The 14,969-nt window shown below is 37.4% G+C and overlaps 1 protein-coding gene across 1 annotated transcript in view; it reads left to right on the top strand.

The window, feature by feature from the left end:
- Positions 1 to 218: 218 nt before the first annotated feature.
- boc (BOC cell adhesion associated, oncogene regulated) overlaps positions 219 to 14,969 on the top strand; it is a gene marked incomplete at its 5' end in the record, with an annotated part of 51,725 nt that continues 36,974 nt past the window's right edge. The window contains 1 exon segment of the mRNA NM_001005393.1: positions 219 to 413.

Genomic DNA, 14,969 nt, shown 5'->3' with positions numbered 1-14,969 from the left:
TCAGTTTTCGCACGCAAGATAACGCAAAGCGTTTTCGTCACGAACGCGCCACTCCAGCTTTAAAGCGCATTTCTTTTGGCGAGACAAGCGTGAACTGCGCTAAGATTTTGGAAGGAATCTGTATTGTTCAGATCCCTCCTCCTTCTTGGGAAGTGGGAGGACCCGAAAAGTTCCTCGCAAAAGGGAGAATTGTTCCAGGACTCAGTCATCCAAAAACTTCCTTTCAATGCAAGAAGTTGGGGAGCCGAAGAAAATGTCGGTGCTGCTGCAGCAGTAAATTACTGAAGCAGTAGCGGTTTAAGGGGAAAAAGAGGAGGAATTGGAGTTTTCTTGGATTAAATAGTGGGAAACGTTGGGAAAAGTCGAACTCCGAGAAACTGGTGGATTCAACTCCAAACTACTGCACGTTTTTGGTAAGTCTCTCTCTCTCTCCTCCCCCCAAAACATCTCTTGTTTTTAGGAACCCCACCATGCTATTCTATAAAATTACGCTAGTTTCTATTACACTTCTGATTATTTACTGCACATTTGTACACATGCGAAAGCTCGTCCAGTAGAAAGTATTGCGTGTTTTCCATCTCCCGAAAAATCCTTGTTTTATATTTTGGTTAAATGATGCGGGTGTTAGCTAACTAGCTATTCTGTTGCGACGGACTCTTATCAGATTGCTGTAAAGGATTCAAGATTTTGTGTTTGCAGTTTTTTTCTTCTGTTAAAACCTTTCTTTAAGTTTATGACGGTATTAACGTTAGTTCAAGTGAGTTAAATTCGTTTTGGGTGCGGGTGTGAGGTTCATTTGTCCCTTAATGCTAAACTCAGGCACACATAAAATGCGCTTTAATTGATCAGATCAGATTGCTTGCTCATATCGATGTTTCACTTATACAGTGTCATTAAAGATGTTTTGATGTGCAAAAGCATATTTAAGAAGCATTTTGGCATGATTTTATAGGCCTCATCAAGCAAGTAGGTGACATTACTATCTACACAAATTTACACAAAAATAAATAATTTTATATATGTATTTACATTAGATCAATGCTTAGATTTCTGCTTTTTTAGTGTTTTCATGTTTTTTTATCTAAAAAAAAAAAGTTGGTCATTAGAAAATTGTGGCCTAAATGTTTGTTTGTAAACAGTTACAAAGCAGTGTTGTAGCTCTTGCATAAAATTTACATACTTAATAGGCGGTTTAGTTTTACTTTATGAAAGCTAAACTAGCTTTAGTTTTTTATTCACACATTTTCTTGTAGGTCAATTATCTGCTTTAGAACAAAAAATGAACCATTTACATCATAGATCAATGTAATCCATAATAAATAAATCTTAATGCGTAATAAAGGTGACTGCAATAACAAAACAACAATCTTTACTTAATTATTCACATTATGTATGACTCGATAGTTCAGTTGATATGCAAATTAAGTAAAGAAAGACTTAACTATGATCTGTAAGATATATATTTTGCTCACAAATTACAAAAACAAAAGCCTAACTAATGTATTTTTGAGATTTGGATTGTCTGTGCACACTTCTTCTGCTTTATACAATCCATCAGGGTTGTTTCTTAGTCATACCATGGTAATACTATGACTTAATAGCAACGATCAGCAAAGCACCCACAAAAATGTTTGATCCCAGGTGCTGCATTGTTCTCCAAAAAGAAGAAAACAAGCCAACTGAGAGGAATTCTGCTGGCTGACCTTGCATTTGTTTCAAGCTAGTTGATAGATTCTTGCGAGCCAGATCGCCGTACTCGGATGCCAAGAATTCAATCTGAGGAAAAACTGTGGTAGCTGGTTTTTGCTCAAGATGATTGGTGGTCGGGTGGATCAAAGTTGTTCCATAATTGATTCCAGTCTGATTATCTTGTTGGCTTTCATACTGTTCTGACCTTATTTGGTGATAATGCTGGGAAGGCCTATTAGCTATGCACAGATGGATGCACAGATTTCAGATGACATGCCCTCACTGCTCCGCATTCTTTCAGTGTAACAGGTATCCCATAGCTGAGCCAGAGAGGCCCATCTAGGGATTTGGAGAGGGTGATAAAGGCATATTAGATGGGAGGGATGAGGCTGATCGGGTATCAGTGTGGTAGAGATGTCAGGGATGCAACATATGTCTGTTTTTAATGAAAAAACATAGATAAGGCTGTTGGCATCAGCATAATTAACTGATTTTTATTGCTCGACCAACAGAGAGCTGATTAGTGTTGGATATGAAGGGTTTTTGTTGCCTCAGAGGTTTTGGACAGGCTTATTGTTTTCTTAAAGGGTGTAACTTTTTTTGTTAATTTGCAAAAGGCTGCGTAATAAAGAATAAAAAAAAAACTCCTCCAGGTCGGCTTTCAAGTTTGTTTCAGCGGGTATGTTCATGTAGTCATAACACCCTAAAGGCAACAATCTGCGGGTTTGTGTGTGTGTGTGTGTGTGCGGGTAAAAGATGCTCTCCAATCAGGATTATCTTCTCATAGTGGAATGCACAGTGTGTCAGTCTGCTATTTCCAAACGCGCTCTGAATGATCCCAAGCTCAAAAGTATGGCAGCTGTCATGAGGCAATTTTTAGCCCGCAGTGAAGAATAATCGTCTCTAAAGTTTTAAGTCCCTGTTGGGAACGCACCTGGTGGAGGTAATTTAGTTTCAGAGCTTTCCCCATTTCATTAGGCACATAATAACACCTGGATATCCAGGTTGCTCACTCACTTTCTCTTGGTTGCTCCTAAAATAATAGCTTCTTTATTGGGACAGATGGTTCCATGCAGAACCTTTCAAATGTATGAAATCCTGTCATTCCACAGAAGGTTCTTAAAAAATGGAGAAAAATTTCTTGCTGGGCAATAAATCGAAAAGTAATTGAAATCAAAAATCGGAACTTATAATTGATCAAATTTTTCCAGGTCGATTTTTCAGATTACTTTCCCTACCACGTGGGGAGTCAAGTGACTGTTCATTTTAGGCAGTGTGTGCATTAATTGATGCACACGTTGATGTTCAATAAAAAATCATAGATATTAGATAGTGTGTGTTTCCTTCAACCCTTTATATCCTAAAATCAAGTAATGCATCCTTTATCATTCAAAACTCTTTGTGAAATATGTGATCATATTTACTGTACAAAACTTGTCAGTGAACTATAAGAGCAAAAAATAAATACATAAATAAAATAATTGTTCATAATCGCAATCGAGTTAAAATGTTAAATTAATCGAGACTTTGGTTTTTGGCCAAATTGCCCAGCCCTACTAAAAAGTTATTTTTTAAAAATATTCCTCATGCTTAGAAAAATCAAGTTCTTTCAAGATTTGATCCATGAAAGTTTCTTTGAGGAGATAAAAAAAAGTTTCCTCTATGTAAACACAGTGAAAACCTCCCCTTTTTTGTAGAATGCAAATTGTTAAAGGGTTAAATAAGAATAATTTACTAATGTCATTCCAAATCTGTGAGATTTTCAGAGCACAAATGAAGATGTTTTAAACAAAAATCGCAAGATTTTTTGTTACATGGTTGAAAATCTGTTCTCCCAAAAAAGAGATATTGTGAAATAAATCTATTCTAAACAAATTTTCATGATTAACAGATTTAGACTTTTATGTAGATGTGAGAGTTTAAGGCGAATAGGCTTTCATCGGAGGGACAGGAATTTCTCTGATATTTATTAAATCATCTTCATTTGTGTTTTAAAAATTATTATCTTAAATAATTGCTTCTTTATTGAAACTGCACCACACAGAACCTTTAATATCCATGAAAACTTTTCATTCCACAAAAGGTTCTTAAAAATGGAGAAAAAGTTATTTTAAAGAAGTACTTTCAAGATTAGATGTTTGGTTCTGTGAAGAAATACAAATCTTTTTATGATGCATAAATAAGCAGTGAAACGCCTTTAAAAATCCTTTATTGGTAAACTTCTAAATGTTAAAGGGTTAAATGTGAATAATTTAAATCATTTACTCTCCCAATGTCATCTGTAAGATTTTTGGAGCACAAATGAAGATATTTTAATCAAGTTTGAGAGACTTTTGTTTCGTCTTTGAAAATCTGTTCACCAAAAATGAAGAGATTGGGAAATAAATCCATTTTATATTGCTTGCTTCATCTAATCAATTTTTTATGATTTACAGATTTAGGCTTTTTATTTACATGGGAGAGTTTGGGGCGAATAGGCTTTCATTTGAGGGACAGGAATCTCTCAGACATATCTTCATTTGTGTTCTAAAAAGGAATAAAAGTCTTGCGTGTTTGGAATGACATGAGGGTGCATAAACAAAGACACAACTGTCATGTCATGTTTGGGTGAACTAACCCTTAAACTGCCTGTTGAAATATTTAATTGCACTCTAAAACCTGAGACGAACTCTCTAATGTGTTACCATGTCACTTCACTGGTCATTGTGAGAACTGTATCATGTCAAGCGCATGTTTGACCAGAGCTGTCTGTGACATCAAGGAGACGCACAAACATAGCGGCACGTTGCGGATTGTGTCAGTGTGTCTGTTGCAAGTCGGTGAGATCATTGATAAACTCCAGACCCTGGTAAGTAAGCAGCGACTGTTTGCAGACAAACAGCTCAGTGTGTGTAAAGCTGATATTTGTACAAAGATTAAGGACCGTTTGACAAGCGCAGAGTAATGGAGATGCTCTTGAAGACCGTTCACACTCTCTCGATAACTTGTCTTTAGAGAGCTATAGCTCGCTGTCAGTCACACAAATGCCCCCCCCCTCCCCCCCCCCCCCCCCCCCCCCCCCGCTCACACAAACACTCCATTAGTATCTTCATTGTCAGTCAAGTGCAGATTATATGACACTTTCACGTTTTGATAATTGACAGTTTACTAAAATGTCTGGTATCAGGATTACAATGTATTCAGACTGAAACTATATTAAGATTTAAGAAGAGCTGAATGATTGTACTTTAAATTTGACTTGCTATATTCAGAACAATTCAAATGTTTAGGGTGTGTAAGATTTAAAGAATGTTTTTGATACACTTTTTCTTAACATAGCTGCAATTATTTTTTTTAAAACAGACTAAGATATCTTTTTAATATCAGTGTATAATACAAAACATTTTATTAAAGTTTTGATAACTGAATTTTGAAGCACTTGTCTACAATCTTCAGGGTCGTACAATCCTTCAGACGTCATTCCAATATGCTGATTTGATGCTCAGGCAACATTTCTTATTTTCAAAGCTGAAGTTTACTTTTATGAAACGAATGTTCAACAGGATTTTATAATACTGAGCACTTTCTAAAACTTTTACTGTCTCTAACCCAATGCTTTTGAATGGGGGTGAATATGAAGCTGGTGACATTTTGTAAACATCTGTCTGCAGCACTGCGGATTTGTTTAGTGTTTTGTTTATCTTTATGCTTTTTGGACACCATGACACTTTCAAAAGCCAAAGGCTACTGTATTGTTTTGCAGTTTAGGGTTTGTTTATTATGTGGTTGGCATTGCTTTTGATGTGTCTGCAAACTGTGTGGTCACGGATGATGCAGGTGTTTACAGCTAACAAGGGTTTCCTCTGCCAAAGCCAGACCTATGGCTCTAAAAGACCTAGTCGTTTGACCTTAACCACACAAAACCAGGTTTAAAGAACATTTTAGTCTCTTTTTCAGCATTAAACATCTTATTTTGATTGGTTTTGTAAAATTTTGCTTGTATCTGTGCTCCTTAGAATTATTTACTGAAGCAACAGAGCATTATGGCACAATTGCTTTACAAACATTTGGTTTTTATTACATTTTTTTTCCCCTCTTTTGCTGATCTTTGGCACTGGGTTTTTGCTGGCGAGCATGAAGGCAGTCTAAGCTCACAGAGTTCCTGTTGAATAATGTGGAGAAATTGCTTTAGATTTATAATTGGTTCCATTCACTATGATGGAAAAGCTGCCAGTACAGCAGGGGCCCCTCTCTCTCTCTCTCTCTCTCTCTCTCTCTCTCTCTCTCTCTCTCTCTCTCTCTCTCTCTCTCCGTCTCTTTCTCTCTCTCTCTCTCTCTCCACTCTTTTCTCATTCAGACTGCTCATCTGCATGGGTATAAGCTCCATCTGATTTTACAAGAAAATATGTTTTGCATTAATATCTGTTCTTTATTGAGCTTTATAATGGCTATATGTGTTTGGACCACATGTCCTCCATTTGGAAGTTTTTGTTCATGATTGGCACAGGCTTTAATTACACTTTAAAAATAAATGTTCCAAATGTTTCTTTTTTTATTGTGGAGGACAGTTTAAAACTGTAAAGAACTTTTTGGGAATGAAAAGGTTCAATGATCGTTAAAGGTTGTGCAAGGAACCATTAGTGCCTATAAGAGCTCTTTTTAAGAATACATATTAGATATTTGAATATGTAGTATTTGAGCTGTATGTTCTGAAAGTCAGTATTTAGGCTGTGTTGTGTTAAGTTCTGATTCACTTAGCTCACTTTGTGATTTTAAGATCTCACCTAAAGATACAACAATCAAAAAATGAACAAAAATTATGTATTTTGCGATAGAACTTACTGAAATTTATGCTGGAACAAAGATACCTGTATTTGTATAAGTGGGAAGTCATTTTATCTGTTGAGAGCCAATAAAGACCTTATAAAATGTGTAAATGTTAATCACATACACAGAAATTTGTCTTTAATGCCTGTATTCAAGGTTAATGGACAACATCACGACTATGAGAAAACAAACCAAGTATGCTTGAGCCCTTTTTCATGGTCACATAATGTGACATCATATCCTATTTTTGATTTGTTTATTTGGTCTGTTCTGCATTCATATTTTAGTTGAAACCCACCCAAGCTTGTTTGAAAATGGATCGAGACCTATCTTTTTAGCAGTGTTGGTCCACTTATTTGTTGTGCCCTTATGTGCAGATGACAGCGTTCACACTTATTCAGATTAACTACACTAAACAGAGTAGAACCAGATTGTGTTTTATTCGAACCAAATCTGTCAAGTGTGAACTCACTCAGTCATATTAGACCCTTGCGAAAATGTTAATGCCTTTGATCGCTCTCTTAGAGAACTAAAGACTAACACATCCTTTACATATTCCATTCTTTTGGAGTTGTTAGATCTTTTATTTTTTCTAATATGTCTTCATGGCTTGTGTTCTGATGCACAATCATCATCTTGTGAATTCCTTTTTTGAGCCAGTGCCTCTTTTTTTCCATATGTAAGCTGTGAGTGAGGTGATCTAAGCTCATTGAACCGGTTTACTGATTGCTTGACTTGACAATATTTTACTAATAAGCATCACCAAGGCAGTCTTGTAATGGATTTTTGGTGAACTGAACCTCTTATAATACCTGCCTTGGTGGGGAACAGCATGAAAACAGAGTCAGTCTAATCCTAACTGACAGTTCCCATCGTCTGACCGAACTGAGGTATGCAGTCATGTGACTATCCTCCTCAAAGTGCCCAAGCTCAATAATTAGCGTGTGTAGTTAATGCAGCCTTGATATATGAATTATGCAAATATCAGAGTGCTTAATTGATCAGAGCCCCTTGGACTTGGCTCCATCTTTTGCTCGTTAATCCATTGAGTGGGTCTCATTATTGTATTTTTTTTTGGGCAGCGGTGGATGTCGCTCATTAATACACTGAAGGGTACGATGATGGCAGGGGTATTGGCCTTGTTAGTGGTCCTTTTGATGTCTAATTTTCCGGCATGGGAACGACTGATGTCTGTGTGGTGAATTGTGGGAGTCTAAGCGGCAATGGAAACGATTCTACTTTGCTTACACCTGCTAATCTGTTCTGAGATCCATGAGAACGTTCCAGAAGATTAAGAGATGGTGAAGAGCCCTGAAGGTGAAGTCATGGCTGTGGCAGCAGGTGAATGCCCATAGATTTGGCTGGACCCTATATTGAATATTCATGATTATTTTGATGGTTGAAATTTGATACTGGGTAAATAAGTGTTTAAAGACTGTATTATTATTAGATTACTTTAAAAGTTTAAAGTTGTTTAATGTTGAGTTAATTTGGTCCCAGATTTAAACATTATTCTAGTTTGATTCATCGCTGTGAAGTGGTTGAAGTGATTCAGGATTTAGGTTGAAGTGAAATAAATTTAAAAGTGTTATTCAATTCACCAGTCATGGTTTCCACAAAATATGGATGGATAATTAAAAAGATTATTTGAGCACCAAACCATTATATTTGTATGATTTGGGTGAAATTATGATTTGGGTGTGCATTATATGGTGTCAATTCGATTCAATCCATGTATGTTTCTATAGCACTTTTACATTGTGGATTGTGTCAAAGCAGCTTAACATCAACATTTTTAGACAATTAAAACTGTGTCAGTCCAGTTTTCAGAGATGATATTCAGTTTAGTTCAGTTCAGTGTGGTTTTATTTTTGCTGTTGAAAGTCCAAACACTTTAGAGCAGTGGTTTTCAAACTGTGGTACGTGTACCACTAGTGGTACGCGGAGCAATCACTGAGTAATGAAAGAAAAAATGAACACAATTTTAATCATTTGATGCATACGATAACTCCGATGTGATTGGCATTGGCTGTTCTTTAACGCCTACGATCAAAGTGATGTGCTTAAAATGTTTACTTTAGTGCGTCATCAGCTGCTAAAAATCAATCCAATTGCCGCAGAACTAGAGAAAGAGGTGTGTGGTGCTTGCAGAGATGATACACGCTAAAGTAGTGGTCCCTAACCCTCAGGCCACAGACCGACACCAGTCTATAGATCAATTAGTACCTGGCCGCACAAAAAAACAATAATTATTTCCGTTCCGAGTCTGAACAATCATTAATTTTGGGAAAAAAATATTTTGAAAAATGACCGTATTTTCTTGTTACGTCTACTGTAGGTCAATTTAGTGCCAAAATTTAACCTACAGTCTAGCAAAATGAGTAAGAACTGCAGCACAACGCACTTGCGTATTCCAGGCATACACGGTTGAAAACATTGTAACTTTTCAGAATGCCACACCGCGAGTCACGTGACAAGAACCGACTGATCAGCCTCATATTTTTTATGGAATGTAATTTCGTTAGGCTAGTTATCTCAGACAAACACAGAACACCCAAACACTGCAGTGCTTTTTAATTTCTCCATAAATAAAACTTGTATCAGAGTGAAGCAATGTTTTGTCAGCTTGATATCCTCTGAGAAAAACGGGTTCCCTACCAATCTACATACAAGCTAATGTTTAGATTTCAAAAAGTTTTATGAATATGTCATATGTACATGCAACATACATTTCAAAATTGATCAAAATTCTATGAATATGACTCGTTTTCGAACTGTGCAGTGCTGTAGCTGCTTAATTTGGCCAACTACGCTACTTCATTCAAAACTAGGTGGTACTTCTGGTGGTACTTGGAGAGACAATTTATTTCTGAGGTGGTTCTTGATGAAAAAAGTTTGAGAAGCACTGCTTTAGAGCAATCTATCAAATCAGTTCAATTCAGCTTTATTAGCGCTTTTACAATGTAAATTGTGTCAAAGCAGCTTCACATAAATGGTGATAGTAACTGGATCGATTTGCAGCTCCACAAGTCCCAAATCAAGCAAGCCAGTGGCGACAGTGGCGAGTAACAAACTTCACCAATTGACGAAAGAGAAGGGAAAAAACCTTGAGAGAAACCAGGCTCAGTTGGGAATGACCATTTCTCCTCTGGCCAAACTTCTTGTGCAGAGCTGCAGTCTAGGCCCCGGAGGCTGGAGAACGCTGGACATCCATTGTGGGGTGTATATTGTATATGTTGATTAAATGATTTGCCAAATCATAATATCAAATATGCGACTCATTTTCAGTAAGCAGTCAAAATGCTGCATGTTTACAAATTCAATGCGTGCTATGTATGTACTACTGCGAGGTTCGCATGCATTGGTGTAGCACAACAGATTTTGGTGTTTGAGTAAAAAACAGAGGAGTGTTTTAAACATTAGGAATCTCACATTCCATGCAGGATTTAATTCCTTGATGCAAATCATAGCCTCTCCAAGAGAAATCAAATCAACACCAAGTAACTCAGAATGCTGGGGTATTCTAAATGAAATGTTTATACTTAACACAGTAAGTTCAGCATCTCACATTGCTTTTTCATCACTGCTGTTTAATTATAGTAAAATTTCCCTGATTAAAATACAGTAGGTGTGAATAAACCCAAAGCGTACACTTTAAATTGCAGGTTTCTAAGCATAATGCTGAAATGTAATGTGTCGTGTCACAGTTATTTACTTTTTAGTGATATGCTAATTGCTGTAATAGACTTTTGTTCAACTTTATGTCATGTACATTAAAAATCTAAATCGAAAGTCAGTAAACTGTAAACACGCTCTATTACTTACTTTCATTTTAGAGTATTCGTGAAAATTTTGGTGTGATGATCAACTTACCATGATCTTCTTACTCATGTTCTGTGTCTCAGATGAACAACTAGTTTTAGTTGTTTGTTTGACAATGAGGATGAACAGGCTACTACATCTATACAGTGCTATAAATGCAATATTGTGTGTGCTTATAAGGCTTCTGTGCAATCGTAGATTCTTTCTTCACTGTGTAATTTTGCTCTATGCATCCCGCCAGTGCAGGTCCTGGCAGATAGATACAACTGTAAAATGCCTACTGCCGTTCACACTGTGAGAATGACTGAAATTTTTGAATCGAAATGCACGCATAAAATGGTATTATATAATGCACATGTAACCCGTGTTTAAAAATGTATCGGTATAAATGAATGCAACGACATGTCACCCATCATAACCCACTTAATCTTAATTAAAAATGTCCATGATTTGTATGTTTATTAATCCTTCAATGATCTCCGTATGTTCAACTCTGCATTTGACTGAATCTTTAGTCTTCATCCAGCATTATAAATCCAACTGAATGGTTACAAGTACTGGGATAACAGTTTATAGTTCAGATATAAACACTGTTGTTTTATGATAAATTTACTAAATTTAAAATATTTAAATCACAGTTTAAAGCTAATTGATGCTCCAAATGAAGGTTGTAGCAATTATATAGTTATGCCAATATGTGGTGACAACCAACCATCAAAAATGCATATCACTGAATATTTCTTCAAAAATGATTCATCTAGCAATGAAACAAAGTTTTTATGAGTGGTTTAATGAATCAGCCATTGAGAATTATATTAAATTATGAATATAATTATTTGTTGATTATTATTTTGTTTACAAGATTATACGTTTTCATATATTTAAAATATTTTACATTTAGCATAATCAACAACATTAGCAATGGTTCTTTTTCTCTTGTTTCACTTCAACAACTGAGTGTTGAATGTTGCATTTTATTTTTTATTTATTCTGCTGGTTTTCCCAATGATGGGTTGCAGCAGGCAGGAAGGGCATCCGCTGTCTAAAACATATGCTGGATAAGTTGGCATTACATTTCGCTGTGGCGACCCCAGATTAATAAAGCAACTAAAGCTTGGTTGACCCACGGAACATGCAACGCACGGAGCTGTGCAATCATACTTCTGCGCGCTGTTTCTGTTGCTCTGCAATAACACTACCGAAACGCTAGTTGGCAGTGAGGTGTTTATGTTCCTCTGTGTCGGGTTTCTTAATGTACAAGTGGTTTAAACTTGCTCATTTTGAGGCAAGAACCTGCGGACATGCAACTACTTTAACCATAAGGTACACACAAAGCCACAGTCTCCATTCAGATCTTCTTGTAAACAGTCGCTCCAATGGACAGACGCGGCTCTTGGTCCCGTATACACTCATCAGCGCTTTCAAGCCAACCAATCACAGAGCTTGCGCTATGCGTCATTGCAATGTGTAGTTACATTTTTTGAGAGGTGTACATCAGCAGTGGCCATGGCGAGGGCTATATTTCTACGCATAGGCTGCGCCATAGCATACACGTGCGCTTGACGCAGAAGTATAAATTAGCCTTAAGCCGAAAAGAAAATGAATGAATATTCTGCTGGTTATTCCTTGAATTAATTCATAATTTATAAGTAGTTTTTTGTTAAAAACCAAATGTTTCTTGCTGTACTGTTCTTGTAATAAATGAAAAGCAAATACATTTTGGCTATTTCTTTTTTTCAATCCAAAAATGGTGCAATCCATGACTCAACAACTGTAATGAGATCAAAACGGTGACATTTGTGATCTCTTGCACCACTATTCACAAACAAAATGGAGACTAGCTAAAACACTGAGATACTCTCCCCCTGGCTCTATCTTTCTATTTTGGGCCAAATGGCCAGCAACCATCTTCAACCATCCACAATCTCAATCCCCCCCTTCCCCTTCGGTCAATCACCAGTTGACATCCACTCTCTAATTTGGATCCCCAAAGCTTAGATCCCTCTCCACCCTCCCCCACATCCACTAACCCCTTTTGGCCATCCAACTCCCTCCCCATCCCAAAACTGCAGCCCTCACTTGTCCATTGAGCGGCCCCCATCAGCTCTTCCTCTGGCCCTTCTGAAAAACGTCTCTCCTTTCACAGGGGGCCGTGGGGTTATTGTCTGTGCGCCGGCTCACTGCTTTACAATGACTCTCCACTCTATTAAGGTGCGTTCTGCCTGTTACCGTCGCCCGGAGCAACGGGCCTCCCGCATGGCAGATATGTGCTGCGGCATTGTGGGCCATGGGCCCGCGCAGGCAGTTGAACCCAGCACTCCTCACACTTGACACCGCATGTGTTTATCTAAAGGGGGGGTATTGTGATGTTTGGAGAATCGAGGATGGGTCGGGGGGGTCTGAAGGACATAAATAGGATGAGGGGAGTGGGGTGATAAATATTCAGAAGGAGCTAAACCCCACCTCCTCCCCGTTACTCTTCTCCTCCCTCTGTGCGGAAAAGCAGATGGAATGTGGATGGTACGAGGGAGGCCCACGGGCGGCCGAGAGCGGTTTTATCCAATTAGTAGGGTTGTCAAAATGAATTTCACACAGGCTGGAGGACAATGGTGACCAGAGTGGCCCTAGAAGAAAGGACTCCATTTAGTGACAAAGAGGCATTATGAAGTCACTTCAGTATTATGCTTTTTGTCTCCCTTTCACTTATAAACGCACATGCCTTTGTACAGCTCTTATCCAGATGCTCAGATCAATACGATCTCGACTCTCTAAAAAGGTCACGTACTTCCAGCTCAGCGTGTTTTTGGTTTTACAGTATCGTTTGTCTCCCGCTGTGTCTTTGGTAAAGAAGTAGAAAAAGAAATGGCAGTGCTGTGAATGATTTTCCATTGTAGTTGTGACTTGATATGAATGTGAAGTGTTTGCCTCAGAGCCGATGACATGAGCTGGATTGCGCATATGTGTCTGAATAAAGCGTGTGTGTTCAAGGGGATAACTTCTGACGCCTGAGACAGGTGCTTTGACAGCCAGGGAGAGACTATTGCCGCCTTTCCAAACCTATTGGGCAGCTGTCCTGTTCATGTTGACAGCACAGCTTTGTTGGGTGCAGCAAGCGCACAAGTCTGTGTAGATGCGGTATTTTTTTTCTGACGCTAACATCTAGTCACAATTTAGAGCAAGAGCCTTGGGTTGGTTAACAATCTCTGTTGTCTAGTTGAATCAGTTTACATGTGTTTTTGTGTCTTGCAAACATTAGCAGTTTGTAAATTGATTTACTTTTTTCAAATGTACTTTTGTTGACTGCTATAAAATGTGAGGTTGTGGGAAAGCTGTCTACTTGACTAACATTTAGCTAAAATTATTTAGGAATATGTTGCTATTACAGTGTAATGACTTTGCTGAACAGTCTGAAAGTATTCTAGAGTTTTGCAAGTTAAGAGTATTTTCAATATTTTATTTGCTCAATGATTCATACAGGTAGACAGCAGTGACTGCTGATTTAAATGGATAATTCACAAAATAAAATTCATTCATTCATCAAATTAATTCATAAATTAAAATGGACTTACTCTCATATTGTTTGATTGTTTAAGCAACTTTGAAAACATCAATAATTTAAAGAGAAGAATATATTAATTAAATATTAAGTTCTTTATAAGCTCCAAAATTGTTGAAACATTTATAAAGTAGTTTTTCTGTGCCAGTTAAGTTAATTGTTGTCAATGAATAATCTGTTCTTAAGTTCTGAACTGGAGGTTCTTTCCACAAAACAGCAAAGTAACTTGCTGCACTGTTGAAGAAACTTAGATTTCCTATTTTACACAACCGTTACTCAAACCCTATTAGGTAGAACCAGGGCTCCACAATAAATTTTGAGATCAGTGGTACTAACTTCTACAGATGGTGGCACCAACACCTTTGGCAGTGCTGCACATAAGTTTTTTTTTCTTTTAGAAGTATATACTCCTGCAGGCACAGGATGTCATAATGACATTGTATCCCAATGCACCCCAACGTCGCGGGGACATTGGATTTTGTTTGAAAATTAAAATTGGGTTGTCTTCAGAATCCAATGTCAGGCTGACGTCAATGTCCAACATTTAGCCTAAAATCAACCAAATATCAACATCTAATAATGTTGCACCTTGACGTTGTAAGGATGTTAACACTATGACATCTATCAGACGTTGGATTTTGGCCACTTTCCACAACCTAAAATCAAACAAATATCAACGTAATTTGATGTCGTTATTGGACGTCAAAATGATGTTGTCCTTAGACGCTGGCTAGACACTGTATTTTGGTCACCTGATGTCATGACCTAAATCTAACCTAATATTAATGTCTTATGATGTTGTGTGCCTGCTGGGACATGACAGTAGCTCGAGTTGAGGGAGGAAGGACCTCGATTCAGATATAAAGGTACATATTTAAAGATATTCATAAGTATAAAACCTCACTACCACAGTACAATAGTTGCTATTTACATCTTATTCCTTTGCCTTATTAGCATGAAGCTATGTTTATTACCACAGGTCGAGAGCTACAGTTCATAAGTTTACGATTAATATTAATTTTAAATGTCTTTTTTTATTCACTTGTTGACCATATTAGGCTAACAATGCTTTTCGGTATAGCAGCAACAAAGCAGC

The sequence above is a fragment of the Danio rerio genome, chromosome 24 (genome assembly GCF_049306965.1).
Source record: "Danio rerio strain Tuebingen ecotype United States chromosome 24, GRCz12tu, whole genome shotgun sequence".
Taxonomy (NCBI): Eukaryota; Metazoa; Chordata; class Actinopteri; order Cypriniformes; family Danionidae; genus Danio; species Danio rerio.
Note: the sequence above shows the minus strand (reverse complement) of the source record. Positions and strands in the feature narration are given on the sequence as shown.